Source organism: Rhopalosiphum padi, chromosome 1 (genome assembly GCF_020882245.1).
Source record: "Rhopalosiphum padi isolate XX-2018 chromosome 1, ASM2088224v1, whole genome shotgun sequence".
Classification (NCBI taxonomy): domain Eukaryota; kingdom Metazoa; phylum Arthropoda; class Insecta; order Hemiptera; family Aphididae; genus Rhopalosiphum; species Rhopalosiphum padi.
In genome coordinates this window covers 50,981,984-51,001,488 of record NC_083597.1, presented here as the reverse complement: position 1 = coordinate 51,001,488, position 19,505 = coordinate 50,981,984, and the positions used below count along the sequence as shown (strand labels likewise).

The 19,505-nt window shown below is 30.5% G+C and overlaps 1 long non-coding RNA gene and 6 other non-coding genes across 7 annotated transcripts in view; all 7 read right to left on the bottom strand.

Annotated features, from left to right (window-relative positions):
- The window catches only part of LOC132918349 (uncharacterized), a 53,266-nt gene that overhangs the window by 29,716 nt on the left and 4,045 nt on the right, over positions 1–19,505 (bottom strand). The window contains exon 2 of the long non-coding RNA XR_009660455.1: positions 6,687–6,790. This is a non-coding gene — a long non-coding RNA (uncharacterized LOC132918349). The remainder of the gene's footprint in view (positions 1–6,686; positions 6,791–19,505) is intronic.
- Positions 15,457–15,528, bottom strand: Trnap-ugg (transfer RNA proline (anticodon UGG)). Its single transcript has one exon. It is a non-coding gene; the product is annotated as a tRNA-Pro (tRNA).
- On the bottom strand, positions 15,673–15,744 carry Trnap-ugg (transfer RNA proline (anticodon UGG)). Its single transcript has one exon. It is a non-coding gene; the product is annotated as a tRNA-Pro (tRNA).
- Positions 18,071–18,142, bottom strand: Trnap-ugg (transfer RNA proline (anticodon UGG)). The gene has a single exon. It is a non-coding gene; the product is annotated as a tRNA-Pro (tRNA).
- Trnap-ugg (transfer RNA proline (anticodon UGG)) lies at positions 18,300–18,371 on the bottom strand. Its single transcript has one exon. It is a non-coding gene; the product is annotated as a tRNA-Pro (tRNA).
- Trnap-ugg (transfer RNA proline (anticodon UGG)) lies at positions 18,506–18,577 on the bottom strand. Its single transcript has one exon. It is a non-coding gene; the product is annotated as a tRNA-Pro (tRNA).
- Positions 18,703–18,774, bottom strand: Trnap-ugg (transfer RNA proline (anticodon UGG)). Its single transcript has one exon. It is a non-coding gene; the product is annotated as a tRNA-Pro (tRNA).

Genomic DNA, 19,505 nt, shown 5'->3' with positions numbered 1-19,505 from the left:
CCAGAGTACATAGTTACGGTTATTGGTATTAATATATTTATTTATTATCAGTAATGAGTAATGACTACTCATTATAATCGTTTATGATCGTGTGTATCAAGATTTTATAACGGTGCAATTCAAATTAAATTCACACTAATTTCCAGCCAATATTAATAATAGGTACCAACCAAAATATATAGGTTACCAGATAACTTTTAAATTTTACAACATTGAATTATATTTTCAAAAAAATTATATTAGATCATCTGATATCAAAAATACAATCTGGATATCATATTTTTAGTTATTAAATTAGAATACATTTTTATTGAATAATAAAGACAATTTTGAATTTCGTTTTACAAATGTTGTCTAATTTATTGCATTTTTTTAAAAACCCCGTCTTCTTTAAAACACCGCCCTATATTATGTTGCTTTGAATTGGTAGTTTGGTACACATCCTACATTTTGACTGATATATGACATGAGATCTTCTTGTATACCATCATCCGTTATCGACGCGGAACGAATATAATAATTATTAATATTAATACATATTTTAATTGGCAGTGTTACAATCCCTTCACATCATTATATTGCTCTGGGTAAAACGTTCTCGTTATTATATTCGCCGTTAAGACCCGATAATTATTGTAATCCGCGACGGTTCTGATTACGGTTATTTACATGGGGTGGTCTGGAAATCCTCTGCCAACGAGCCGAAAAGGATTTCCGAGTAACGCGATACCGCGTGCTCTCGCGATAACGGCAACGACGGTGAACACATATTATTATATTATTAATGTATTAATAACGCTCGGCCGTTTTTGCAGTGCGAGTTCCGCGTTTACGAAATTCGTCCGACGATAGAGACGGCGGCGGTTATTATTACGCGAGTTTTCTGTCGAGACTCGCGAGACTATATCGTATTATTATTATTATTATTATTGTTATTATTATTTCAGTAGGTACCTATACACACCGTAAACCGGGCGGCGCCCGTTGTTTGCCCTCGTTTCAGCGTATAGACATACTGCCGACTGTTTGTTTTTTGACTCGAAAAGCAATACACTCGGCGCGTCACAGTCATATATTATAATATCACCGTATCCGGCGTCGACGAAAACGGTTTTAGGCCTTACAGAGGAGCCTCTCATGATGGTTAATTAATCGAATCCATTAGCGCGCGTTATAATATTATACAGTATATTATATTATTATAATAATATGTTCGCGCGCACACTATCCAAACTTCCAAAAGTGTAAACGGGTATAATGTGCCCGTGTGTTGGAGTTGACGTTTCTGCTGCTGCTGCTGCAGGGTCGGGGTCGTGTAACACACACGCACGCGCGTCCATGCGATTTACATATTAGAGTGTATACGCTACACACACACACACACACACACACACACATATATATATATAGATTGAACCCGAACCGGCAGAAGAGCGCGGCAAAGGACGATCGGGGGTTGGCGGCGGTAAGGGCTGTCCTTTGTTTTACTCGGGCGCGCGTTATCCTTCGGGTCTACCCGCCGCCGCTACTCGCCTGCAGTGCACAATACATTCGCAACCCTTAATTAGCTGACGGCTGGACTGGCTTTCCTTTCTCCCGTGGGTATCCCTTTTGTACCCGCGGCGCTGTATATATGTATACGTTTGCGCGAGTGTGTGTGTGTGCGCGCGTAGGTATATGCTGTATATGTATATATGTATATATATTATCGCCAGTGCGTATATGATATTATATATATATATATATATACATAGTGGCGCGCCGCCGGTGGCCGGGCTCGACCAATGGCATTCAACGTCTATTGTTTTGCCGGGCGACCCGACTATATATATATATATATATATGTGCACGGCTATATAATATTATAATACGCGCGCTGCGAAACTCGCGCTGCAGACCTCATTTGCACCCCCTCCCCCCCGCACACAGACACCCTTCCCGAAAAGTACGCGTATTATTGTTATTACTGCCACCATACAACGTCGGATATACATATACCTATATTATATATGTATAATATTACATTGTTTCTATGATAAAACCGGCGAATTCATAATTCCGTTTTTTATTGTCTTATTATTATATTAATTTATATTATTTTTTTTTGTTTTCCACACCGATTTAATAATATATTGTATAATATATGTGTGATGATAATGTGTATTATAGGTACGACTATGTATATATATATTATGTACGGTGGTGCCCCACCGACGTCGGTTTGTATAATGAATAATAATATATGCAAACGGGCGCGGCTGCAAACGATATTGTCGTTACGACAATTTAACGCGCGCGCGTTTCGGATGATGAATTATTTTATAAAATATTATACATTCATATTAATATATAACATAACACGCCTGATGTATACACTGCAGATCATTGACGAAAGCCGATATTGCACGAAACTAACACAAGATACTCAAAAACAGTTATCTCATAAAGTAGAAAAATGTAGACACATCTTGCAGACATTTGGAAACAAATTTCAAATTTACAAATTTGTAAACAATCGGCACCTATATATAACTATGTAACATATAGAGCACCATATAATATTATATTAAATCATACAATTAATTCATTCAAGATATACATTTTTCAACGATTATTAGTCTTCTCAGGAATTAACATTAAAATAATAAATATCATATATACTTAACAAATAGACGTGTTATTATATTTATATAATTTGATTTTGATCTCCTGAGCCCTCATATGAATCCTCTCAGTGAAGCTCAGTATTTATATGTGAGTATGTGAAAATAAATTGAACTTAAAAAATAGGGGCTTTGTCTTTATCAAATGCATTTGTGTTTTTTTTTTCATGATACAAAAAGTCGTCTTAGCATACGTTCAAAGTTTAACTCATTTCATAAATATTATGATTATTTTTATTTATAATTTTTTTTTTTATATTTAGTGTGATTTTAAACTGTTTACCTACCTATCAATTATATTACTTCTCTTTCTTTACATAGGTACCTATATTATGTTTATTCATGTACCGTAACCAGATATTTATTGCACTCAACACTTTTATATTTTTATATTATACAACATATTATGATACTGTAATGATATCATGTTCCTTAAAATTCGGGTATTTTCTTTAGGTGTGTATATGATGATATTATTCTGACCATAAAACTATTCAGATTCATTTTGCAGCGTAGTATTGTATGTACATATTATAAATGTAGTAAGTTCATCGACTGATTTCACGATATATGCAACATATTATTGAAAATTGATAAAATATGTTTCAGATCTATATGCGCGGTGAAAATAATATAACACAGGTAGATGATACTTAGTTATAATGTGCGTATCTCGTTGCGATCGCAAATATCGCACAGCACATTCTGACATTCATATTAGATAATATGTGTACGTACCTATACATATATCATAATATATAACGATTACCGTGTTTTCTCATTCACCTGTATTAGTTAAATAATAAAACGAGAAAATACGGTAGTCCCTTACATACATAATATATTATTATGTTATACGTCCCTGATAAACATGTATATATATCGTCATCGCTTTGACACTATTGATCGCCGTGTATTATTGCACACCTTATTTCGAGCACTTTTAGACACTAAACATCCACGCCAATGCCCCTTAGTTTGGTCTTTGGGTGGAATCGTGTGATGATAATTTTGATAATATTTTTCTCGTTATAGTACATGATGTGATACGGTTGTAGTTATATCGCGCCACCCGCTAAGTCCTTCGTCACTTTCAAGTGCTGCGATATGTAATCATAATAATATATTAATATAGACGAACGTTAAGTATCATCATGTCGCTGTACTGATCGCTTGCACCAACTGACGTATAATGCTATACGTGTAGCAGTAAATCATTACGGGTTTCCATATGACTTACGCGAGTGAACTATTTCAGTGTGATCAATACATACGAATATAATATATGCTGCTGAAGTGGTTGATGTAATGCAATATCGCAGAAATTCGTACTATGTACACTGAAAATTTAAAAATATCGGATATATTATGTGAAATAGCTTTGTATGTGATGACAATTATATAATCGATAGAAAAAAGTATAGCGGTACCGCGTTAACATATCGTTTTAGAGTGTTTAATAATGAAAATAGGTATTGCAGAATTTGAAGTTTTCGATCCTCAGCTAATTATTACATATGATTTTTTTTGTATTTAAGTCTTGAAATCGATTAGAGTCTCAAAAAAAAATTATCAAACCACTAATTTGAATGGAACCGAATTATTGACATTTTACATTAAGTCTCGAAATTCGTTTAATGATAAGTACTTTTCTATATGATAAAACAAAATTAATGCCTAAATGTTTAACTGCCTTCTCGATAATAAATAATCATTAAATAGTTATCAGTGTTATCACCATTCGACTTTCGTCATAAGATATACAAAAAGTTCGTATTATGTATATATTTAATGAATACATTTCTAATTTAATTCGTAAACAGTCACGAAATACTGTATGTATGCATTAGGTATGTGTATATTGTGTTCTGAGTGACTTTATACGAGAATATAATATAATATAGAACTTATAATTTATGAGTATTCACTGCAACGTTGTTTTTACCATAATATATAAATCCTTTCAATATAATATGGGGTATACCGTTATTTTTTTCACCCTATCATGTCTGCAGCTATTACGCCACGACATCATATAATAATAATATTATACGCGGAGAAAGAGAGAGACGGAGTGAGTGAGCGAGCGTGTGTGACAGAGAGCAACCCCGTTGCTCGTAATTAATAGCAGATTCCTCACATATTGTAGTGTACGGTAATTGTTTTTAGCCGCTATACACGTGTTATCGTCGCCATACATAAATATATATATATATACATAGAGAGAGAGTTTTAACGGCCTCGTCTGTGCACGGTTACCCGGCGGCGGTCGTTTTTACCATATATATAACATAATGCGATTTTAAACGCACTAAAATTCCATCACGTACGATATTTTAATTAATTCACGTCACACGGCGTAAGTTAGTATGGCTTTTATGGTATACTGTCCCCCTAATTGATGGCCGCATATCTTGGCAGTTTTGAAATTTTGATAAGATCTTATACAGTTTACGACATTTTTCCGTGTACGTATATATATGAAATAAAAAGTAATAATAATAATAATAATAATAATAACATAATATTTAAACGAATAACACCTAGTGCTGTCCTCTGCGCAGTGCGATGGCTATTTTCGACGTAAATAACATCGTACGTCATTGTCGCAAAACAAAATCACACTTCAGGCGTTTATAATATATATTTTATACGAGTGGAGTGAATTAGAGCAAAGCAATAAACGAACAACATTAATCTCGGTTTACGTGGTCTAAATAATATCCATAGTTATAAAATGTTTATATATTTTACACGGTATAAACATATTAATGTATACTTAAAGCGGTGTTTACAGGCAAAACGCGAAAGGAAAAGTTATCTCGTGGAAAAATATAATATATTATTATGTATATATACATATTCTAGAGTGGCGGGTGGAGAACTTTTATGAATAGGTTTCGGACGCTAAATTATACGCGTCGGCAAGTGCAACAGTTAGGCTGCAAATGAGAAGACGAAGAAGAATAAGACGAATGAGAGAGGAAAAGTAAAAAATAAAAATAAATAAATAATAATAACAACGCTCGACGAGCGAAAATTATGCCATCATCAAACGGCGACGGTGGCGATAGTCGTGGAGGCGGTAGCGCGAACGGGAAGTGGAAACAACAACTACGTGTTGAACGCGGAAAAAGTATAATAATAATAATAGTGATGATGATGTAGCGCCGATGAGGCTGTCACAATAATAATATAATTATCACGAGCTGCGGAGGAGACGATTGTAAGCGGACGAACGACTCGTTTTCGAAAAACGTTCCGTCGTCGAGTGATGTACCTACGAATATGTATTACATTATACAGTTATGTATATATATATATACACTTGTGTTTGTATAGTATATTATGACACTGCAATCCATTATATACTATTATAATTTATAATAATTCATAATTATATCACTTTTATAATAAATTTGTGCCTGACATCTCAATATAGGTCACTTGATCTTACGCTATACGCTATACTGTGACTACTTTTTTTGGAGATATATGACGGGCAAAAGATAAGCTGTGTATACGTACAAGGTACAACCATTATAATCAAGCAAAGTGAGACTAAATAATTAACAGAATCAATGATAACGTATATGCATAATATTAATTTGAGTTCCAATTAGATGTTGTTCGTGTGACTTAGGGAAGCCGCATATAGAACATTTATTTTATGGGAGTACCTTTAAATAAATTAAAAATATTATTATTTTGTTTGATGAACAATATTATATTACTGTAAATAACCTATAAATACTAATAATATATAATATGCATTTAAAATCGGATGAATCAATTTAAATAACCCTGTACATTTTATTATTTTAAATCTTGTAATTCATAAATAATTCAATCTGCTAGAAGGAAAAAAGAGTGTCTTTCTCTGTGTAAGATAAGAGTAACTTTTAAGTTTTTTTTAATTTGAACCGGTAGGTATAGTGCAGCTATTAACACAATAGTCATAAAGTCACATGCCAACCCACGCATTTATAGTATACTAATTATTATTATAATTAATTAAGTTACCTTTAATAAATATTTGAAATAATATCCTGTATTTTTATAAGTAGAAGAATTCATCTTTTTTCAAAATATTGAAATATTCACTTCAAAGCCACCAGACATCAAATCTGTAAAAAAAAAATTACTAATTTAATTTGGTGATGTTACCTACTTCATTAACTATACAAATGATTATTAATGATCATTTTTTGTCGAGCTCTGTATATTGAAAAAATATAGTATAAAATACGTTAGAAATTGTAAATGTAAAATATAAATAACTATTAAAAAGTTGTCTAGTTCCAGTTTTTAATATTTTTTAAGTTGGCGACAAAAAAAAAACGATTTTCAGACCAAATGTTGTATTGGTGCAATACTACGCGTACGTTACAAAACGCGAGTAGTAGATAATAATTACTACAAGAGATAGCTGCTACGGGTTTGAGTTCACGCGAATAGATCGGTTACAAATATTTATGTATTATTCTATTAAATAAATTCCAAATAATTTTTAAAAAAAAGTAGCCCGCTTGTGTGGAATAAAAAATTGACCGTTGGCGCGTCGGCAGTCGTGCTGTATATAAAGGCGCGTCTCTGCTGCGTGGTACTGCGACGGTGTAATCAATTATATAATATTATTATATAGACCGCAAATTAACTCGGATTTACGATATTTTGAACGCGAAACGACCTCGGGCAAGTGTAGAGATCATCATATATGTATGGGATATGTTGTCGTCGTCATCGGTGGCGGTGGCGACGGTGGCGGCGGTGAAAGTGGTGGAAAATAAAATGGCGGGCCGCCATCCCCCGCGGTCAAAATACGCGCACAGCGTACGACCGTCGCCATGGTCACCACCCTCGCACGCGCCCCGGCACCGACAACAGCAGCAGCCGACGAATGTCCGGGACCCGCCCGCGCGTTTGACGGTAGCGGATTGTCTTGCGGGGGTGAGTGCTGTAGCATTATACATATATCCGAAAAACGCGGCGTACGTGCGAGTTATATTACGCATAATATTATTACAGGACGATTCTTATTTTATTTTGTAAACCGAAACGTTCTTGGAAAATACGTTTTAAACATTTAAACTGCAATTTTAAATCATATAATTCAATCGCATATGTAAAATACATAAACGCGTTTGTAAATTTATAATTTAAACGTATATTTTGTATTTTCAGTAATAAGGTATCGTATTATTCGTATTGTCTATAGTTGGATCGTAATAAAAGAATCCTTCGAATTATGTGTACTATACTGTACTGTTCGATGTTTACCCATTGTATTAGTTAGCTTTGATACATAATATCTATCTCAAAATTATATATGACAAAATAAAGGTGCTATTATTACGACACAAATCCATATAGATAACTATAAAATATGATGCTCGTTTTAGAAAATTAAGGCCTACTATACAATATATATAATAAACAGGTAATTACCCTTTTTTTGTGAGCAATATCAGCTTTACATTATTTAAGTATTATACAATAATCAGAATTAAAATTAAAACAATAATAATGAAAATGCAGATACAAAATAATAATAATTTGACAACGGTAAATAATAAAAGTTACAAAGAAACAAAAACTAAATCGATAATAACATAATAATGGTAATTAATTTACAAATGAGTTTAAAGCTAAATACATTATATTTCTATTAAAAACAATACGGTATATGAAGAAAAAATCTACATGATCAGTAATAATATTTGCTTGTTTTTAATGCTCTAGGGAAAAAGGAAGTGGAGCTATAATTATTTTTATGAAACGGTACGTGAAATAAGTTTGAATTTCTTAAACGGTGATTTGTTATATTAAACTCAATCATAGAAAGAAGATCTGGAGAAAATATATGACCATTCAACAAATCATAAATAAACATGGTATTTTCAACCTGCATGTCTTCTTACCTCACAAGATATCAAGTCCAATTCACTAATTCGCATATCATTTACAATTTATTTGAAATAAATGGAACATTTAGATTACCTATTATTATCTCATTTATTGTTATAAGAACCAACATTTTAATGATAGTGAATTTAGAGGCTTTTTTGTACAATTATGTATTTCAATAACTTAATCGTTTCATACTTTCATGTAACAGATGAAAGTGCGTAATTTTTATTTTGTATTTTAAAGCACTTCCGGGTCATTTTATTAATATTTAATAATATTTTTTTGCATATTAGCATAATGTTCGAGCTTCTGGTGTAAATTAGGAAATTTAAAATACTTAATCGAGAAATATAATGTTTTCATAATACATTATGCTTTTATAGATTTTAAGTATTTTTCATCCATATATACAAAATGTCAATATTGTTCTATTTATGATTAAAAATACTCAATAATGTATATATCTGCAGCGATTATCTGATGTGAACATGACTACGTAGTGTGTTATACTAAAAATCAAATAACAACTAATTGTGATCAGGTAGAATATTACATCTTGATCGCGTTTATTTCGAGTAGACGTCGAAAGTTGAAGCGTCATTATCCATTCACTATTGATTTTCTATCAGACAAGTGTGGGTAATTTTTTATGAGCATTATATTGTATTGAACACGTATTCTCGGTTAGGATTTTTAGGACATTTGAATCCAGACTCTAATTATATTATATTATATTATATTGGCGAATTTTCGTCACCAGCCATCCGTTCAGCTATGTAATTATTATATTATACGCGCAAACGGTATAGGTATACTGCTTGTACACAGTTCCGAATTTGTTTCCCGAGAGGGTTTCGTGCATGATCTCTGTGACAATATATAAACTCGCAAATATATAATATATCGTCGCCGGCGCGGAGGGTCCTGCTTCATCGGGGCCCGCACGCGTGTGTTCCTACTACGTCATTAATTCAATTCATATATAATAATATATTATGTGTATGTGCGCTAATAGCGATATTATAAAATTGCGTGCCACTACGTGTCGCACGCGGTTCGGGAGTAATAAATTTCACGTCACCCCCGCCTCGGCAGTTTATAGGTATAAGTACATATAGGTATAATACGTGTACATAAAATATTATAATATTATACTATATTGTATACATATATATGACTAACCTATTAATGGTCAATGGTCCGGTGCCTATAATATACACACACGTACACATATACAAGGCGTGACCCTTGACCCTTGGCCCTTGGCCGGGTGCGGTCAACCCTTTTTTTTTTCCGAAACCTTTTTGCGCGTGTGCACAACACAACGCCCCATCGTACGTACTATAAACACTCGGTCGACGACGGGGTCATCGCGGCGGCGGCAGTGGCGGTGGACAGTCATTAATAACAATCATTTCCTTACCGTCGACCCAACGACAACAACGAATTATTCACGAGACATTAAGTCGGCCGACGAAAATATTTATTGTCATTTTATGGCACACGAGCGCCGGACATCCGGCACCTACAATAATACTTGCGTCCATTGTCCGCGGTGCACCGGTTAATTGGCGTATTGGAAACAACAATAACAATAATAATAAGTCAATTTAAATAAATACAGATTACGGTATATAGGGGGTGGTAGGAATGAACACTACAATATATATATATATATATATATATTGTATATACAAACATAGTAATAAAATACTAAATAGTAATATTTGTTGATTACGAAAAACCTATTATAAATGCAGTTACTGAAGTTTGGCCATAAAGTAATATTATTAGTTGTATAGTTTTCATTTGACTAATTCATGGCGGAGGAAATGCAATCTCTTGATTATCAAATATATATAAAGAACTAAATTCGAAAATCAGCAAATGATTACGACACACAATATTGGTCTTTTTATATGTTTTGTCTTGATAATTTTTTTTTTTAATACTTTTATAATATTATTTTACTTATATAAAAACTTGGAAAAAAATTTTGCGTAATGATTTAAATAATTGTAGGTGTAGAATTATTATTTAGCTGTACCTATAGTGTACACATATTATGATTACTAAAAAATATAATATTATTAAATCTTATACAAGAGTTCTCAAACTATAAAATTCTATATTTAATACCTGGAAGGAAAAGAAATTACTTTTTTCTAAATTTGGCGGAAAAAAGTATTAGTAGAAAACGGAAAGTTAATTTTTGGCGGAGACCCCCGTGCGTATAAAGTACTCATATAGTCGTAAAGCCACATGCCCACATAGGTTAAATTATATAGCGGCTACCTATATTATATGATATGATATTCTACACGCGTTTATCTGATAAGTGATAATACGCGTTTCAATAAACAGTGCATAAGTAGCTGCAATCCATAAAAAATAAGACTAAATTTATTAGCCAGGACAGCCAGGTAGAATATGAAAATAAACTTCAGCGGTATTATTCATTTTATTGCCGTAATAATCTTGCAGATGTTATTATGTTAATGTGCTTATTATGTACAGAAATTATTGTTTGTTAAAAATACATTATCGATCAGTAAATATTATTCCTATACTATTATTACAACCTAATCTATATATTATAATCTATTCAGTTCTATATTTATGAATACAAAATATTATCATAATGATTAATGAATTTGTTTCGATGACCTATAAAGTCCAACCGGGTACTATAAGAATTTGCTTATACAAGTGGTAATACTCTTTAGAAATATTTATTGATTAAATTTAAACTACCATAACTTAGTAAAGTTTTTCCGCTATTCAGCGGTTTTAAATTTTAAATTAAATATGAATGCTAGTATGCTACAACCTACAGCAGGGGACAGGAACCAATTATAGCGACCGTCAAACTTTAATAATTATTATTGTAACGTGTTTAAGAATTGAGAGATTTCGCTTCGTGTAATTTACAGCGAACTGTTGATGCAAAACAATATAATTTAATGAAATAATCAATATTAATACATTATAATTCTATGTAATTTACTTAAGATTTACATCAAGAAATTCATCAAAATTCTAACTTAAAATGCATATGTAGGTATATAAAAAATTATGATTAGAATTTTTGTGCAGAAATAATAATACATTTTGTGGGATTTTGAATTAAATTTTTAAAAATGTTGACCCAATGAATAATTTTGTCTAACCTCTATGCAAATGATTGTTTTATGGGTGAATATCCAATGTATCGTACACATTTTAAATTTAAATGCTGGTAAAAATTTAATTTGACTTTCCGGTAAATTTTTTTTTTCTAAAATTATATATTTTTAATAATTTAATTAAATTAATTATTACATTTTTAAATCTTATTTTTATAAAAAAAAAAAAATGTTTATGAATTTCCGTCTGCAAAATAATTTACATATTTTTTATGAATTTTGTCAAAATTCTAACTTTAACTGGTGATATAAAAATGTTGTGACTATAGATTTTCGATATATATTTTAACTAAAATGTTGAGTTTTGTTTAACTTTGTATTAAACCTTTAAATTCTAATAACTATAAACAGATGAAAAATAATCAACATATAGTATATGTATAATATCATAATATAAAAAAAAGTTTAGCTGACAATACATAATAATCGGCTAACTACAAGATATTTATTCAATATTTTATTTTTATTTTTTTTAGTTAAATAAACAGTCTTAGAAATAAAAAATATTATGGTTAAAATTATCTCGTACAAAAACAAGTTATTGTGTTGCAAAGAATTAAATTGAATAATATTATGATTTAAAAACGTGTTATTCTACTCGTAAATTAAAATGATTCTTGTATATGCGGAATTGTTTATTATTCGAATTGCATCGGAGTGATATCTAATAGAAACATCGTACTATATGTTATTAATACGATTGCTAGTTTTATTTTAAAATATTATACATTTACGCGCGAATATTACCTCTACTTATTAAATAAATATTTATTTTCTGTCACGAATGCGATTTGTATTACACAATAATTACGACATTTTCAAAAAAAAATCTTTTATGGAGGTAAAATATAAATTACATAATAGTATAATATATAGGTATGTGTTTATAAATATTATTACGTTAAAATAATGTAGCAAAGTACAAATTTTAAAATATTATTTCATGGTGAAATGATATGATTGGACGTGACGATTTATCATGACGTATTTTATTAGTATATTTCACAGAGCACTAGACTTTATTGACAATGAACTACAAAAACAATATTACATAATCACCTATATTTTATACTTTTATAGTTTTGTAGTTATTGGCTAAATCACAAAACACGTTTAAAAATGAGTTTAATTATTATTTTTTAATTAAACGATAAAATCAAAATTTATATAAAACATATTACTATACTGCCAACGATACATTTTCTTTTAATTTATTGCAGACAATTTGTAGTGTACGATTGTTTAATTAGAATTGTTTTTTCACCATTGGAATATGATAAATAAATATATTAAATAAAGTTTTGGTGTCTAACTAGTAATTACACAGAAAGTATATTAATAGTTGCTTTTAATTTATTAAAAAAATTGTAAATACATTTAATGAACACTATTTCAGAATAATATTATTTTACGAAACGTGTTATTAGAACAAGCAAAATGCATTATTGTATCCTGTTTTATGAATAGTAATTAGTCCAAGAAGGTAAAATAAATCGTTACACCTGAGGGGGAAGATGAGTTTTGCAAACTTGTTATTTGAGTAAAAGGCCCCAAAGGCTATGAATCATTAGAGGAAACGAGTCTAGAATTTAAACAAAGAAAATTCAATTTACAGTGAAAAATAAAAATACCATTATGAGATATACGTAAGACACAGGATCGACTAAATCAAACAAAAATAAATATTTCATCTAAAGCTGGGCAACAGTTGTATCTTATTGTATGCACATGGAAAAACATCAAAAGATAATTAGTAATATTAATATTATATATGATTATTTATTAGATCAATAAACTCAATATAATAATATGATATTATTATAACTCAAATTAATGTTAAGTACAACATTATAACACTTAATAATATACGCATATTTTAAAGTATCATTTTATTTATTTTTTCATATTATGAGTTATAATTGAGTAATACGAGAAAATAAAGAATATTTTAATAATAGTAAATAAATGTAATTTTTTTTTGTTTTATGTATATCTATTTATTAATTTAGCGGTATATAATTGTTTAAATTTATTAAATTACCAAATAATATATTGAATTAGCATTGTAATTTCCAAACTTCTGAACAAAAGTTATTTATTTAATTTAACTGAAATAATATAATACTAAATTCTTATGCTCAACTGAGTTTTTTTTTAATATTTGATTACGAAATACTGTAGTACCATTAAAATATTGTAGTAAAGAATAATATCTGTACTAATGAAAACATATTTTGTACTTATAATTTATTTTCCATAAGATTACAGGGTATCTCCTACATGTTCCCTCACGCACACCCAACAGGCTATTATATTATAATATTTGAAATTATAAGCTTTAAAACGTGCAGATGAAAATTATAAATTATACTTTTTTAAATAATAACTACATAAATTAACTCATTGAATCGAGTCCTATAAATCTATAATTTTAATTAAGAAACTTGTAAACAACAGTTTTAATATATTTATTTTGAGTGTAGACGATTCGAAACATTTAAAAATCCCTATTGATAGGTATACTCGTGCAACAAAGTATATAATTGCTTTCCAAAATTATATTTTTTAAATAAATTAGAAACAAAATTAGATTCGTTTAATTTATTGACGAGGTAAAACGTGATTACTGATTGCGGTAGGACAATGAAATGTCCCGTAGACGTAGTATAATATCTTCTATATTATATGTGTCGTTAATTTGTGAATTTATTTGACTGAATTCAAATATAATATGCACGTTACAACACAATTATATTATATTATAATATATTATACACACATACGTCTGATCTACACCTATTTATAATAATGAATCTGGATGTTGGTGGTTGCAGGTATCTCCGCCCTAGGCACCACTGCAGCAATAGAAAGCTCGCCTTAAAATATATAATGTGCATAATATATATGTATATATGCGTTGTATACATGTACATATACGATTCGCGTGAAATTAATTGCGACGGGGTAACTCCTTAGATTTAAGGAACGGCTTCCATGCGCATATATACATTATACACAGACGGGCAAAGGGTTAAGGGTGCCTTTGATGTGCGTCGCCGGCCCGCCACCAAGGGCGGCCGCGCGTAACAGCAGTATATAACACATACACACACACTTATAATATATATATATATATACGCCCTGGAAACCCTTAGGGGTATTTCGTAAATTAGTTCCAAACGCAAACATGGAATTTCTATATTGTTTTTGTCCTGTCACGCCATATATAGATATATATATATATAAATAATATAAACTGCAGTATACACGCACTATTATACATATATATATCCAAGTACTATACCTATATATTATAAGCATATATTTTACTCACGAAGTCATGTATCTGAAATGTATGTTACGCGTGTGTATAATATATAATATATATTATATACAATATATATTTATATATATAATATATATAGTAGCTGGCCGTCACATGCAAACAGCTTCGTGATGGTGGGTGGTTTTTGCGCGTCGGTGTTCATTCAATTTGCATAATACGAGTATGTATAAGTAAACGTGGTATAAACCTTATAAACCTGTATACCATAATAATTTGAGATGCAATTTGTAAAAAAAAGTGAAAAAAAACTATAATATATTACGAAGTACAAATAAAATTTTTATTTTTATTATGTGAAGACAATGAAACTACATTTGACAAAGACAAAAATTTTATAAAAAATTTTGGTTTCGGGCCTGTCCGGGATTTGAACCCGGGACCTCTCGCACCCAAAGCGAGAATCATACCCCTAGACCAACAGGCCGCGGTGTATGAGTGTTACGAATAGTCGTGCTATGAAATGATCGAACTACTACAGAAATTCTCCCACTAGCAAGCGTGATTGTAAGAGAATGTACATAAAAAAAAACTGCAAAAAAAAAATTTTATTTACAAAAAAATTATTTTCGGGCCTGTCCGGGATTTGAACCCGGGACCTCTCGCACCCAAAGCGAGAATCATACCCCTAGACCAACAGGCCGCGGTGAAAGATATTTATGAACGATCGTCGTTTAGTCACAAACACGCGTGGCTGAGACGTAAACAAGAAAAAAAAAGGTGGACAAGTGGGTATATCACTCTGATGTATAGTAGAGATGGAGAGTAGGTCACTGGTCACTATAATGGATGTGTTAAATTTGAATGCAATGACCAGTGCCGCAACTATTGGGTGTGCATAGGTGTGCAATGCACACGGGCCTCCAGCTCTAAGAGGCCTCTGCAACCAAAATTGAAAATTGAAAAATAATTGTCTGTGTTTTTTGCTACAAATATTTATTGATTTTATGTTTTTCCTTTTAAATAAAATTAATTATAAGCATAATTATTAAGTAGAGGATAAATATAGTATGCAATTGCCAAGTATTACAATAATAATATTAAGCATTTTATAATGTCTATTGTCTATTATAAAAAAAAAATTGGTTTTATACAGGTATTGATAATCGATATATTATATGCATTATATATATATGATATATTGTCTTATGTGATGAGTAGGGTTCTGAATTTAATGCTCTAAAAAACCTTAAAAAATGCATTTAAAATGCCAACAATTATAGCATAATGTATAAAATGCACTTATAATGGTTTTTAATTTCATTTCTATATTTATATTGATATTACTGTAGGGCTGGAATTTGTATATAAATACATATTTTTATTAAAACATGATACATTAAGTATTGTAAGTGATAAATTCATTTCAAATGATTTGCAATAAAATAAAACATATTTTTACATATTTCGTAAATTTTGACAATTTCGGTGGTTTAGTAGGTGGTATTATTATACATTTTTAGTAATTAAACTTCGATAATAGTACTCGTAAAAATTGTATGTGAATAATGCATAATATGGGAAATAAGTATATGAAAGTATTATTTAAATATTAATAACTTGATTATATAGTTTATCTTATTTGTTTGATTGTTTCTGTGCGATAACTATATACATTAATGATCTTAGATTATACTTTATATTCACAATATTATTATTAGACAAAATAATATTTATGAATTTTACGTAAAATGTATTTGATTTACGAAAATTAAATAGAAATTTTTTTTTTATATTATTAGTTATTTTATTCTGTTTAATTATTAATTATAAATACTATATTATGAAGTTTACAAAATATTATGCATGTGCTTAATCTAGACATAACATTATTTAATTGGTTTTGGTTTAAAAAAAGTTTCAAATTACTACTAAAAAAATGCATTAAAAAAATGTCTTCAAAATGTATTTAAAATAGCATAAAATTTAAAAAAATTACATTACATATACACAAAATTTAATTTTACTTCATATATTAATAATATAATAATAAATGGATAATTATTCTTTATTGTTACAATGAATCTCGAGAGCGTGCTTCAAATAAAAATGCTCGACTGTTGTCCGCCAATAAGTTTTTGTAGATAAAAAAGCTCCTTTTCATATAATGTTGGCATATAAATATTTTATATTATAAATCTATAATCTTTAATTTTAAATTCATAAACACGAAAAGTGACTTAAAAACTCCTAAAATGCCCTAAAAAATTAGAAAAATGACCTTAAATTCAAAAATTGTCAAAAAATGCAAAATAAAATCGTGATTTTGATATATGTATTTCATAAACATTTGAATTTTAAATGCTTATAAACAAAAATTGTGACAAACGATTTTTTTATTTTTTTTTCATTACAATAAGTACAACTCATAATAAACTTTGTATTAAATTTTAAAGATTTTTGGAAAGCCATATTGTATTTATCGGCATTTCAAGAAAAAAAAATTAGAAAAATCGAAAATTTCAATGGTTTATAAATAGTTTAAAAAATTTTTAAATATTTGAAAATTTAATCGTCAATAGATAACGCTAATATAAACATTTGGCGAAAAACAATGATTCGTTTTTGAGTTACAGCAAAATCAAAAAATCGATTTTGTTGAAAAATGGTTATGCGTAAAAATTCCCGTTTTCCCGTTATTTTTTCAGGGTTTTTCCCGGCGCTTATGAAAACTTTTGACCCCAAAAATTACCAACTAGATGAATTTCCCTTTTCAAAGAGGGGCTGAAGTCAAATATCGAAGCATTATTACTACTCCAAAACGTGATGACAGACACAAAAATAAAAAAAAGAAACACATTAATGTGTTTCACTCCGTTCAGAATCTAAAAAATATATAAAAAAAAATTTAAAAAAATATAAATAAAAATAAAAAAACACATCATTGTAATCAATACATTCAGTTGTATTCCGTTCAGAATCTAAAACTTGTAATAAAAATAACGAAATAAAAATTAAAAAAAAATTTCGGGCCTGTCCGGGATTTGAACCCGGGACCTCTCGCACCCAAAGCGAGAATCATACCCCTAGACCAACAGGCCGCGGTGCTTGAGTGTAGTGAATGCACGTGGCTTAACGCGAGCGCGATCCGTTGTTGGCAACTTTCCATTACCTTTCAGTTTTCACTCGTGGTCAGATGGACCGGTTTATCGACGATAAAAAATTAAAATAAAAAAATATAAAAAATAAAAGTTTATCGGGCCTGTCCGGGATTTGAACCCGGGACCTCTCGCACCCAAAGCGAGAATCATACCCCTAGACCAACAGGCCGCGGTGTTTGAGTGTAGAGAATTTACGTGGCTTAACGCAAGCGATCGGTTGTTTGCAACTTCTCATTACCTTTCACTCGCTGTCATCTGAACTGGTTTATCGAAGATAAAAAATTTAAAAAAAAAAAGTTTGCTGGGCCTGTCCGGGATTTGAACCCGGGACCTCTCGCACCCAAAGCGAGAATCATACCCCTAGACCAACAGGCCGCGATGTTTAATTATTTAAAACTTTCACCATTTAGAACGATGTCTGTGAAAGGTAACGTATCAACGAGGACCGGTCCGAACGAATATAAAATAAAAACGTTGAAAAAAAATGCAAAAATTTATTCGGGCCTGTCCGGGATTTGAACCCGGGACCTCTCGCACCCAAAGCGAGAATCATACCCCTAGACCAACAGGCCGCCTTGAAAGTAACCGTCATTCGTACTCTCTTTAAGTTACATTTAAATATGTGTTTTATAGTTGTTTTTATTCATGTGATTAACCGACTCATTATATTCGAGAATTCCCCTCCTTTTCTATTTCTCTCGTGGCTATCACTGACGTCGTTCACCAACACCAACATCACTGGATGCTGTAACGCCGCTCTAACAAATATAGGTACGCGTGACGGTGATTTTCAGCTCGTCGCATTCCATTAGATACGGAGTGTCGGAATACCTTCCTTCCTATCAATATATTGTAAGGAATTTTCAAATGTGTAATACACATTGTGGTATAGGATGATTCACCAAGTTTGTTCACCCATATATTTTCCTTTGTATAATACGATCGTAATAATAACGATGAATTTTTAGATACCTACTCAAATTCTGTAATTTTGGAACTTTAATATATACAAGTTTATCTAAGAACCTCATTATATCAGAAATTATGATTCATAGATTTTTAACACCACTTTTAAATGTTCTGTCGGGTTTAGATGTATCGATTGCGCCGAATTTTTTTACATATTGATTCTGCCGGTTATCAATCCGCTAAATATTTGTTAATTATTTATTTTAATAATAACAAAATGTAAAATTCTTACATTAATATTTTTTTATTTTTATTTTGATTACACAATCTATAAAAATGAAGTACTAATAAGGCTAATAAGAGTAAATACAGACATTGAAGATTGGAGTTGGAG